This window comes from Budorcas taxicolor, chromosome 5 (genome assembly GCF_023091745.1).
Source record: "Budorcas taxicolor isolate Tak-1 chromosome 5, Takin1.1, whole genome shotgun sequence".
NCBI classification, from domain to species: Eukaryota; Metazoa; Chordata; class Mammalia; order Artiodactyla; family Bovidae; genus Budorcas; species Budorcas taxicolor.
Window position 1 is genome coordinate 103,125,843 of NC_068914.1, and position 12,822 is coordinate 103,138,664.

General features: G+C 34.9%; 1 pseudogene; it reads right to left on the reverse strand.

Annotated features, from left to right (window-relative positions):
• Nucleotides 1-9,403: 9,403 nt before the first annotated feature.
• LOC128049012 (olfactory receptor 6C6-like) lies at nucleotides 9,404-10,342 on the reverse strand (annotated as a pseudogene).
• Between the last annotated feature and the right edge of the window lie 2,480 nt (nucleotides 10,343-12,822).

The window sequence follows — 12,822 nt, forward strand, 5'->3', positions numbered from 1 at the left end:
AAATGTGGCTAATGGCTAATATATTGAATAGCACAGATTACAGAGCATCCCCATTAATGCAGATAGTTTTATTGGACACTTATTTCTCTTTCCGTTACCCTTGAAATATTGCTTAAGTGCATGGCATCTTTCTGGAACCAAGGGCCTGTGTGACCTCTGCTCTGACCTTATCAAATTTCTCATCATTTCTTATAATTCCTAGGCATTCTCTCTCTCTCACACACACACAGACATACACAAATATGCGCACATATTTTTCTTTAAGGTTTTATCTAAATGTCATATATTCCTTGAAATCTTCCCCGGTTTGTAAAGCCAGGATTAGGTGCCCTCTGTTCTTTGCTCTCGTAAAACTTTGCACACTTATCTTACTCTATTGCAATTACTCACACATATATCTTTTTGCATTATAATGCTATGTAATGTGGAGAAAATGGCCTTTGTTTAATTCATCTTTATACATCTTAAGCCAAGAAAAGAAATGCAACAAAACAATTTTTATATATAAAATGTTAATATATATAAAAGTTTGGATTATCCATATATATATATTTATATATAATATATATATCACTGTATATATAATATATATTACAGTATATACATTACTGTATTTTAACTACTAATCAAATTAGTAGTTATATATATTACTGTATTTTGACTACTAATCAAATTTTGTTAAGAACTCTTTCATCAATGTTTAAGACAGATATAGAGCTGTAATTTCCTCTACAGGGAGGAATATATATATATATTACTGTATATTATATATATATGATAAATATTACTATATTATATATAATACAGTATAATTATATATATTACTGTATTTTAACTAGTAATCAAATTTTGTTAAGAAATCTTTCATCAATGTTTAAGACAGATATTGAGCTGTAGTTTCCTCTCCTTACAATTTATTTTTCTGGTTTCAGATTAGGATAATGCTAATAAAAAGTTGGTAAATTTTTTTATTTGGGGAAGATTTTTAACACCACCTTCACACACTTGAATAGATGTAGGGCTAGTCATGCCTTCCTCAGTGAGTTTCTTAAGTTTGTATATCATTTTAGCTTGTATCTTTCAATAGGTTCATTTCTTTTATCATACTTATGATCATAATATTATTTGTAATTTTTCCTTATTTCCTGTTAATGTCTATGGGATCATGAATATACCTTTTACTTCATTATTGATATTAGTAGTTTGTGTATTTTCTTTTTCCTCAGTTAACCTTGTTAGATATTAATTGATTGAATTAATTTTTCAAAAAAGTAACTTCTGTTGCTTGTGCTATTAGTGTCATATCCAAAAAAAAATCATTTCCAAGAATAATGTCAAGGAACTTTCTCCTATGTTGTCTCAGGGTTTCATAGTTCCAGGTCTTACATTTAGGCTTTCAATCAATTTTGAGTTAATTTTTGTTGAGTATTGTAAGATATGGGTCCACTTTCACTCTTTTAAATATTCAGTTTTCATAATTACGTTTATTGAGGGTACATCTTTACACATTGAGTATCCTTGACTTCCATGTAAAATATTATTTGACCACTGAGGCACTGGTTTATTTTGAAGCACTCAATTCCATTACATTAATTTATGTGCATGTTTTTATACCTGGAGCATACTGCTTTGATTCCTATAGCTTTGTAAAATAGTTTGACATTCAGAAATGTAATGTCTCCAGCTTTGTTTATTCTCAGAATTGTTGTGGATATTCGGGGTCTTTTGTATATCAATATGAATTTTATTTCTGAAAAAAATACCATTAGAATCTTAATAGAGATTTTATTTAATCTATACATGGCTTCAGGTAGTATGGACACTTAAAATATTAATTCTTATAATCCATGAACAGTATACTTTTCCATGTATTTGTGGCTTCTTCAATTTTTTTACAATGTCATATCATTTTAGGTCTATAGATTTTTCACCTTCTTGGTTAAATTTATTCTTAAGTATTTTATTGTTTCTGTGTTATTATAAGTGGAATTTAAATGTTACCTCTTTTTCAGATACTATGTTGTTGTCATATACAAGCACAACTGATTTTTGTATGTATATTTTTTATCCTGCAATTTTGCTGAATTTGTTGATTAACAACAGTTTTCTTGGGTTTTTCTATATATAATATCATATCATCTGCAAACAGAAACATTTTTAATTCTTCTTTGATCTTGATGCCTTTTATTTCTTTTTCTTTCTTGATTGTTCTGGCCAGGACTACCAGTACTGTGGTGAATAGGAGTGGTGAACAAGAACATCATTGTCTTGTTGCTAATTTTCAAGGAAAAGCTTCCAAATCTCCTCACTGTATATGATGTTATGTAATTGTCATAAATGGCTTTTTTATGTTGAGGTACGTTCTTTTTTTTTTTTTTTTTTTTTGAGGTATGTTCTTCCTGTATTGTTTGTTGAGATTTTGTTGTTTTTAGTTTTTTCTTCATCTACTAGATGAAGATGTAATTAACATATACAACATTATTTGAATTTAAGGTGGTGGTGTTGTTGTTTAGTCACTCAGTCATGTCTGACTTTTTGCAACCCCATGGACTGCAGCATGCCAGGCTTCCCTGTCCTTCACCAACATCCAGAGTTTGCTCAAACTCATTTCCATTGAGTTGTTGATGCCATCCAACCATCTCATCCTCTGTTGTCCCATTCTCCTCCTACCTTCAATCTTTCCCAGCATCAGGGTCTTTTCTAATGAGTTGATTCTTCACATGCGGTGGCCAAAGTATTTACATTTCAGCTCATCAGTCCTTCCAACGAATATTCAAGACTGATTTCCTTTAGGATTGACTGGTTTGATCTCCCTGCAGCCTAAGGGACTCTCAAGAGTCTTCTCCAATACCACAATTCATAAGCATTAGTTCTTCAGTGTTCAGCCTTCTTTATGGTCCAATTTGACTTACATACATGAAAAGATTACCACAATAAGTTTAAGAAAAATCCATCATTTCATATCAATTCTAGAGTGAAGAAAAAAATATTTTACTTTATGATAAGAATTCTTAGGATTTACTATCTAAATAACATTAATATGAAATATAGAGCAGTGCTAAATATAGCAATCATGCTATACATTACACCGTTAGTAATTATTTAGACTTATAACTGGAAGTTTGTACTTTTGACCTCCTTGGTCATCATACAAAGATAATGCATTATTACTGCTTATATTCCAACCATGTATATTTCATCTTCATGACTTATTTTTTCTGTAGTGGAATGTTGTACCTCTTCACCTGTTTCAACCATCCCTTAACCCCATTCCATCTTTTTTCTCTTAATCTATGACACTTATTTCTGTTGTGTTATATTTGTTCATTTGTAGTGTGTTTTTTTTGTCACATGCAATTCAAAGTATATGGTACTTATTTTTCTCTGTCACATATATTTCACATATAACGCTCTCTGGGTCCATTCATGTTATCCCAAAAGGAAAGATGTCATTCTCTTTTATGGATGAGTAATATCATGTTTATATTTTAATCTATTCATCTATTGATAGGAATTTGGGTTGCTTCGATATTTTGACTATTGTGAGTAATGTTGCAATGAAAATAGGGCACATGCATCTTTTCAAAATAGTGTTTTGTTTTCTTTGGGATGAAATATAAGAAGTAAAACTGCTGGATCCTATGCAAGTTTTATTTTTAATCCTTTTAAGAAGCTTCAAAATGTTTTCCATAGTGGCTCCACCAATTTACATTCCCAGCAACAGTGCAAAGAATTCCCTTTTCTCCATATCCTCACCAACACTTATTTTTGTTATCTTCTTAACGATCTTGACAGGTGTAGAACATATCTAGTTGTGGTTATGATTTGCATTTCCCTCATGATTAGTGATGCAGAGCACATTTTCACATGCTATTGACCTTCTTCCTTGGAAAATGTCTACTCAGGTCCTATGGAATTGCTTGTTTCTTTTCATGTTGAGATGTAGGAGTCTTGTATACTTTTGAATATTAATCTTTTATGAGACTATTGTTTGCAAATAGCTTTTTCCATTCAGTAGGCAGTTTCTTCTTTTTTGATAGTTTCCTTCACTGTTCAAAACGTTTTAGTTTGATGTGGTCCCATTTGTTTATTTTTGTTTTTGTTGCCCTTGCCTGAGAAGATATATCCTAAAAATTATTCCTAAGATCTATGTCAAAGACTGTACTGCCTAAGTTTTCTTCTACTAGTTTTAGGGTTTGGGGTCTTACATTCAAGTCCTCAGTTCATTTTGACTTTATTTTTGCAAAAGGTGTGGTAAAGTAGTCCAGTGTGATTGATTTTCATGTGGCCATCCAGTTTTCCCAACACCCATTCATTGCAAAGGCTCTTTTCCCCATTTTGTAATCTTGTCTCTTTTGTAAATTAAATGACCATGTAAACGTGGGTTTATTTCTGTGCTCTCCATCTGTTTCCTTGATTTTCTGTCTGTATCCTATGGTGCCAGACTGTACACTGGGGTAAATGAAAGAAAGAGGTATAATCTATAACTTCAATTATTTTATAGATTACTTAGTATAGTAGCACTATAAATAAATATTTAGAATTTAAGTTTTATATATAGATGTATACATTCCTTAGGCCCAGGGGAAGGATTTATCTTCTATCTGAGGGTGTTGTGCCAGCTAACAATAGGAAAAACTACCAGAGTGATTACATAGAAGATTTTATTCCTGGTAAAATAATCACTCTTGAATATTATTTTCAGCAAAAAGCCTACAACTTAGTGTTTTCATATATACAGTATTTTGTAAGGAATGATGTCATCACAGAGAAGAAACTGAGAACAGTCGTATAAAAGTTTTTCTCAAACTCCTGTTAAATTTTTTCACAGTAACCACTCACAATGTGTCAAGAAGTGTGTGGACTGCATTTGTGTTAAATGGTTTCTTCATTTTATGTGCACCCTGAAGTATTCTCTATTGCTATTGTTATTTAGTTGCTAAGTTGTGTTCAACTCTTTTACAACCCCATGCACTATAGCTCTCCAGGCTCCTCTGTCCAGTGGGATTTCACAGGCAAGAATACTAGAGTAGGTTGCCATTTCCTTCTCTAGGAGATTTTCCAGACCCAGGGATTGAACCCATGTATAATGCCTGGCAGGTGGATTCTTTACCACCGAACCATTAGGAAGCCCATTCACTAAGTTACATTTAAAAAAAAAGAAAGAAATCTAATTTGAAAACTTATCGTAAAGTTAAAGTCATCAAGAGAGTGTGATACTGGCATAACAGTCAACGTACAGATCAAAGGAATAGAACAAAGAACTCTAAGGTAGAACCACACATTTATGGTCAATTGATTTTTAACAAGGGTGACAAGATTATTCCAAGATGTAACAGCTTTTGTAAGAAGCCATGTTGGGAAAACTAGATATGTACATGCAAAAGAAATCTCTATCTCACCCCATAGATAAAGGCTATATATAGGGCTTCCCTGGTGGTCCACTGGTTAAAAGTCTGGCTTACAATGCAGGGGACACAGGTTCCATCCCTGGTCTAGGAGGGTTTCATGTGCTGAGGGGCAACTGAGCCCATGCACCACAACTACTGAGCCTGTGCTTTAGAGCCAGCAGGCCACAACTACTGAGCCCAAGAGCTGTAAACACTGAAGCCCATGTATCTAGAGCCTGTGCTCCACAAGAACAGAAGCCATCACAATGAGAAGCCTGAGCACTCCAATGAAGAGTAGCCCCCACCCACTGCAACTAGAAAAAGACTCTAGGCAGAAACGAAGATGCACTACAGACAAAAATAAATAAATAATTTTAAAAAAATCCTTTTTTAGAAAATACCATATATAAAGATCAACTCAAAATTTAAAAAAATATATTATTATGGGCACTAAAAGTATACATTTCTTAGAAGAAACCATGCATATAACTCCTTGTAACTTTGAATTAGGCAATGATTTATTAAATATGACACCAAAAGCACAAACAGCAAAATAAAGAAATTAACATGGCTTTGTCAGGAGAGTGTATTCTCCTTGGTTCTGTCTTGTCACAACAAAGATTTGGAGTGATGGACGTTAAAGCCTTTGGCATGGCACAGCTCTCAGGTCTTAGACAGACCGTGTTATAGCTCTCAGGTCTCAACGGACCGTGTTATAGCTCTTAGACAAATCAGTGCTACAGCTCCGTGTTACAGCTCTTTTTTTTTTTTTTTTTTTTACTTTATTTTACTTTACAATACTGTATTGGTTTTGCAGAAAAATCCTTCCTCAAGGTGTGAGAGCATGTTGACCCAAAGACGCGAAGAGAAGAGCGCTCCAGCACGTGGGACAGAGAGAGAGACCTCCGAGCCCTTTGGCTCCTCTTTTTATATGTTTTTTCTCCCCCTAGGCTGCAGTCCATGGGGTTGCTAAGAGTCGGACACGACTGAGCGACTTCACTTTCACTTTTCACTTTCATTCATTGGAGAAGGAAATGGCAACCCACTCCTGTGTTCTTGCCCTCAGAATCCCAGGGATGGCGGAGCCTGGTGGCTGCTGTCTATGGGGCCGCACAGAGTCGGACACAACTGAGTGACTTAGCAGCAGGCCTGCCCTATATAAATTGGGCTAGCCAGGAGTATTGTTTGTTCTACCTGAGGTCCTCACTCCGATTCTCAGATCTTCCTTTGTTCTATTTTCACAGGCTTTTCCCTTCCTTGTCTTTTAGCCACCGCCATTCTGGACTCCTGTTTCCTATTCTAACTACCTAACAGCTTCATCAGAATTAAAACTGTAGTGATCAAAGGGCACTGTGAATAAACTGAAGTGAAGTGAAGTGAAGTGAAGTGAAGTGAAGTGAAGTGAAGCTCCATCGTGTCTGACTCTTTGTGACCCCATGGACTGTAGCCTACCATGCTCCTCCATCCGTGGGATTCTCCAGGCAAGAATACTGGAGTGGGTTGCCATTTCCTTCTCCAGGAGATCTTCCCAACCCAGGGATCAAACCTGGGTCTCCCACATTGCAGGCACACACTTTACCACCTGAGCCACCAGGGAAGCTCAAATAAACTGAAAATACAACCCAAAGAATGAAAAAAATTATTCACAAATCATGTATATGATAAGGTTTTGGTGCTTTTTTTAAAAGTCTTTCTTGGTGGCACAGATGGTAAAGAATCTGCCTGCAATGCAAGAGACCTGAGTTCAAACCTGTTTTTGTGTGTTTATTTGTTTGTTTTTTAAAGACTTATTGAAAGCAAACTCTCTGTCAACGGAGGTTTTTAGGGCCTTGAAAACAATAAGTACTTACTCCCCTATTTTTCCATAGAAGAGCAGATGGATAATAATGTTGGCTTAAAAATGGTAAAATGAACCAGAAAATAACTCAGTTAAAATTATTTCTTCAGGTACACATAGATAATAGTCTTACCATTAAATCAATACCTTTGTGATTTTTTTCATATGTTTTTCTTTGATAGACTATTATTTCCAGAATGGAAATCTATACATTTTAAGGAGCTTTTGTAGTTTTTTTCTTTTTAAGAATCTGACAATATATAACCATAATCCTTTCTTAAAAGTCATTATATTGATATATTTAAGTGAGTATGTACAGGAAAGTGAAACTATTAGTCACTGAGTCATGTTCAACTCTTTGCAACCCCATGGACTGTAGCCTGCCCAGCTCCTCTATTCATGAGATTTTCCAGGCAAGAATACTGGAGTGGGTAGCCTTTCTTTTCTCCAGGAGATCTTCCCAACCCAGGGTTTGAATCTGTGTCTTCTTCACTGCACGCAGATTCTTTACTCCCTGAGCCAACAGGGAAGCCCAAATGAATTTGTATAGACTTTGACCCTGTACATGCTAAGTCACTTCATTTGTGTCTGACTCTTGCAACGCTATGGACTATAACCCACCAGGCTCTTTTGTTCATGAGATTCTCCAGGCAAGAATATGGAATGGGTTGCCATTTGCTTCTCAAAGGGATCCTCCTGACCAGGGATCCAACCCGCAGCTCCTGCATTGCAGGTGGATTCTTTACCGCTGAGCCACAGGGGGAACAGGAGTGAACAGAGAGGAAATTCTAAGATTCAATTCATTTTTAAATCAACCCTTGATTTTTCTCAGATATTCAAATTCTTAACAGTTCATCTCAGTTTTTTCTAAAGATCTCTGGAGATATCTCACTGAGATTTGAATTCGTGGACACTATTGTATTTTAATCCTCAAATAACTCATTTAGTATAAATATTAGCCCTCTACCTTGTCTTCTTGATGCAAACATTTGGACATCTGTCTTCAATACAGTTAACAGAGTGATCCTTCTAAAATGAAAATCTGGTTATATATGAACCACTGGCTTCTGAGTCACCTATAGTCTATGTTTCTATACTCCAGTTAAACTGAAAATATATATTTAGGGATGAGAACACGAACTTTAAATTTAAACAAACTAGCCAGGTAGGTGATTCTTATTTGTTCCAAATATTTAAGACTACCACATAAAGAATAAGTATATTTTTAGACATAAAAATTTCTTATGATTTGAAGTCTGTCTTTTTTCCCTTTGACTTGTTAAATATTGTCTCAGCCGACGCAACATCTTCCCTCAAGTGCAACTAACATTTCTCGACAGTTCAGTGTAGGCCAGATGCAGATTGTGCGTTAGTTTATATAATGTATCATTTCATCCTCAAAATAACATTAAAATAAAATTATTGTTATTATATCTGTTTCATAACTGGAGAAACTCAGCAACATAGAGTTTGAGAACCTTGATCAAGGTCATACAGATGTCTAAATTTAAGCCTTCAATGACTGGCCAAAAGATTAACACTTTGAGTTATCAGACTTGTGATATCAGCAAGTTGAACTTAAAGTATCAATACTTACTAGAGGCCCAGTGGTGCATGAGTGCTGAGTCACTTCCGTCGTATCTGACTCTTTGCAACACTATGAACTGTAGCCCATCAGGCTCCTCTGTCCATGGGATTCTCTAGGCATGAATACTGGAGTGGGTTTCCATGTCCTTCTCCAGGTGATCTTCCCAATCCAGGGATCAAACCCACGTCTCCTACATCTCCTTCATTGGCAGGCAAATTCTTAACCACTAGCACCACCTGGGAAACTCCAGAACCCTGGCGGTAGGATATGTTATTAATAATATTTCCATCAATACAATTTTCATATGATTAATATATAATTATAATAGTTTTTTTTTAAGTCAGAACCATGCAAAGTCTTGTAGAGAAAATGAAATTCAACATTTGTATTGACCTCGTGAAGAAAGGACTCACTGTAACACAGAAAAATGCTAATTATCAACAGTAATAAGAAAGAAAAGTTCATTATGCTGAAAGTCTTGGTTAAACTGTTTTAAAGAAGTCTAAATGAAATTGAAGTACAGGTTAATTAAACCGTAAAATGTTAAAAATTTTGCTTTTCTCCAATATTTCATGATTAAAATTTTCCTCACTTATTGAAAAACATGTATATATTTTGGAGTATATCTTTGAAGGCTTTTTTCACTTGCTGGTTCCTAGAGTGTAAATGAAAGTGTTTAATACAGGGGGAACTGAGGTATAAATAACAGCTACACCTTTGGACAGAGTCACCCTTTCTTTTGCAGATGGCTGCATGTAACTAAAGATACAGCTACCATAAGTAAGGGAGACTACAATCATATGAGAAGAATATGTGGGAAAAGCCTTTGTTATTTTCTGAGCAGACAGAATGTTTAGAATGGTCTTGATAATATATGTATAGGAAAGCATCACTAACAATAATGTGACCATGAGTGTTACAACAGCTGAGCCAAATGAAATCAATTCTAGGATATGAGTTGTCTGTGCAAGAAATCTGCAGCACAGGGGAAGCATCACATACAAAATAATCAATTACTATGGAAGCACAGAATTCCAGTTTCATTCCCAAGAGCACTGGTGGAAAAGTAACCAGAAAGCCCACTGCCCATGAACTGAGTACAAGTTGGTAACACACTTTTTTGCTCATAATGATCAGGCAATGTACGTGTTTGCAGATTGCTACATAATGATCAAAAGACATGGCAACCAGTAAGTAAAATTCTGTACTGCCTACTAAGAGAAAAAAGAATACCTGAGATGCACAACCATTGTAGGAAATGATTTTGTTTTTAGTCACAATGGCTATCAAGAATCTGGGAATACAGATTGTTGTTAATGAAACTTCCAAGAGGGAGAAATTTTGGAGGAAAAAAATACCTGAGAGTCTTGAGGTAGGATCCAGCAAGATAAGAAGGATGATGGATAAGTTTCCTATCACACTCAACATGTAGTTTAGGAAGAGAAACATAAAAATCACAATTTGCAATTCTGGTTCATCAGTCAGTCCCAGGAGAATGAATTCTATCTCTCTTGACTGGTTCTTCATTCCAGGTTTAAGATCATGGCATCTGGTCCCATCACTTCATGGGAAATAGATGGGGAAACAGTGGCTGACTTTATTTTTTGGGCTCCAAAATCACTGCAGATGGTGATCGCAGCCATGAAATTAAAAGACGCTTACTCCTTGGAAGAAAAGTTATGACCAAGCTAGATAGCATATTCAAAAGCAGAGACATTACTTTACCGACAAAGGTCCATCTAGTCAAGGTTATGGTTTTTCCAGTGGTCATGTATGGATGTGAGAGTTGGACTGTGAAGAAAGCTGAAAGCGGAAGAACTGATGCTTTTGAATTGTGGTGTTGGAGAAAACTCTTGAGAGTCCCTTGGATTACAAGGAGATCCAACCAGTCCATTCTGTATGGGGAGGGAGGTAGGAGGGGGGTTCAGGATTGGGAACACGTGTACACCCGTTGCAGATTCATGTTGAAATATGGCAAAACCAGTATAATATTGTAAAGTTAAAAAAAAAAAACACAAAACACAAATAAAATTGCAATCAAATAATAAATAAATAAATAAATAAAAGAGATCAGCCCTGGGATTTCTTTGGAAGGAATGATACTAAAAAGCTGAAACTCCAGTACTTTGGCCACTTCATGCGAAGAGCTGACTCATTGGAAAAGACTCTGATGCTGGGAGAGAATTGGGGGCAGGAGGAGAAGGGGAAAACAGAGGATGAGACGGCTGGATGGCACCACCTACTCAATGGATGTGAGTTTGAGTGAACTCCGGGAGTTGGTGATGAACAAGGAGGCCTGGAGTGCTGTGATTCATGGGGTCACAAAGAGTCAGACACGACTGAGTGATTGAACTGAACTGAACTGAAAAAGAATTAGGAAAACAATTCTTTAAGAAGCAGATGTAACAGTACTTTTTGATGTGGCAAAACCAATACAATATTGTAAAGTAAAATATATATATATGTATATATATAATATATATAATGGATAAACAAAGCCCTACTGTATAGCACAGGGAATTGTATTCAATATCTTGTGATAAACCGTAATGAAAAAGAATATGAAAAACAATGTATAAATAAAAGGCTGCAAACATAGGAAAAAATTCAGAAATGTAAAGAAGTTTAATAGTTTGATCCAGTGTGCCAAGACATGAAAGTGAAGTCACTCAGTCTTGTCCAACTCTTTGCGACCCAATGGACTGTAGCCTACCAGGCTTCTCCATCCATGGGGTTTTCCAGGCAAGAGTACTGGAGTGGGTTGCCTTTTCCTTCCCAGGGGATCTTCCCAACCCAGGGATCAAACCCAGGTATCCTGAATTGCAGGCAGACGCTTTACCCTCTGAGTCACCAGGGAAGCCCCATATAACTACTACTCGAAATGAATTTTCTATATATGTTTCACAAATTAATAACAAATTTCTTATAGCGTGTTGACAATTACACCAGCTTCAATTGGCAATGTTTATTTTTAAAAAATTCTTAACTCATCAAAAGAATTTTTAAAGATATGGAATATATAGTAAATATAATAGTTAAATATTTTCCCTATCAGGGAAATATTCTAACATATCCCATTAATTATTTTGTCCCAATATGATTTCTTACGTTTTTCTTTAATTTAATTTTGGGGGGAAGGGACTTCAAATGTACCAGTCTTCTTATAATCAGTTGTATTTAATCACAAAGTATGGAAAATTACATCTACATAAAAATGAAAAAAAAAATGTGACAGTTCAAGAGTCAGTGAAAATTATCTTACTTGTACTTGCAAAATGACTTTCATTTATAGCTTAGATATATATTCCAAATTATACATCATTTACTGTATTCAGATTATATTATTGTAATTCTGCATACAGGAATATGATAGAAATGAGTCAAAAACAAATGATAAATATTCTCCTTCTTATAATATAAAATATTTAATTATTTCAAGTGTAAATTTAATTGCAATTTTTCTCTAATGAAGGATTCAAAAAAGAGATACAATTGGGATTATATGCATCTGCTAATGTTTTCCACTATCAGTTACACATAGAAAAATCAGAGAACATGATGTTACAGATAATTGGAATCCTCTTTCATGCCAAATAAAATTCATTTTCCTGTTGTTTAGAAAATATATTTAAATAGAAAAAGTACTCTATAAAAATTCTAAATAAAAGGGTTATACTTTAACTGAAATGATGCTTTAGAAAATATCTCAAATGAAAGGAACCTAAAATTTGCAGCAAAGAATTATTGCTTCAAATTGTACACTAACAAAAGCCACAGTTCTATCATTTCACTCATAAGAGGCACAGAGGATTCACTGAAATAAAAAAAAAAAAAAAGAAAGAAAGAAACACCTTCTGGAGAATGCTACCAGAAAGTTTATACATACCAACTAAATTTAAAAAAAGAAAAAGAGAAGAAACAGAAAACAAAGGAAGAATGAAAGAAAAGCACTGTAAACTGCTTTAACTACAAAACTGAGGAGACATTTCTCATAAGAGAATTATGGG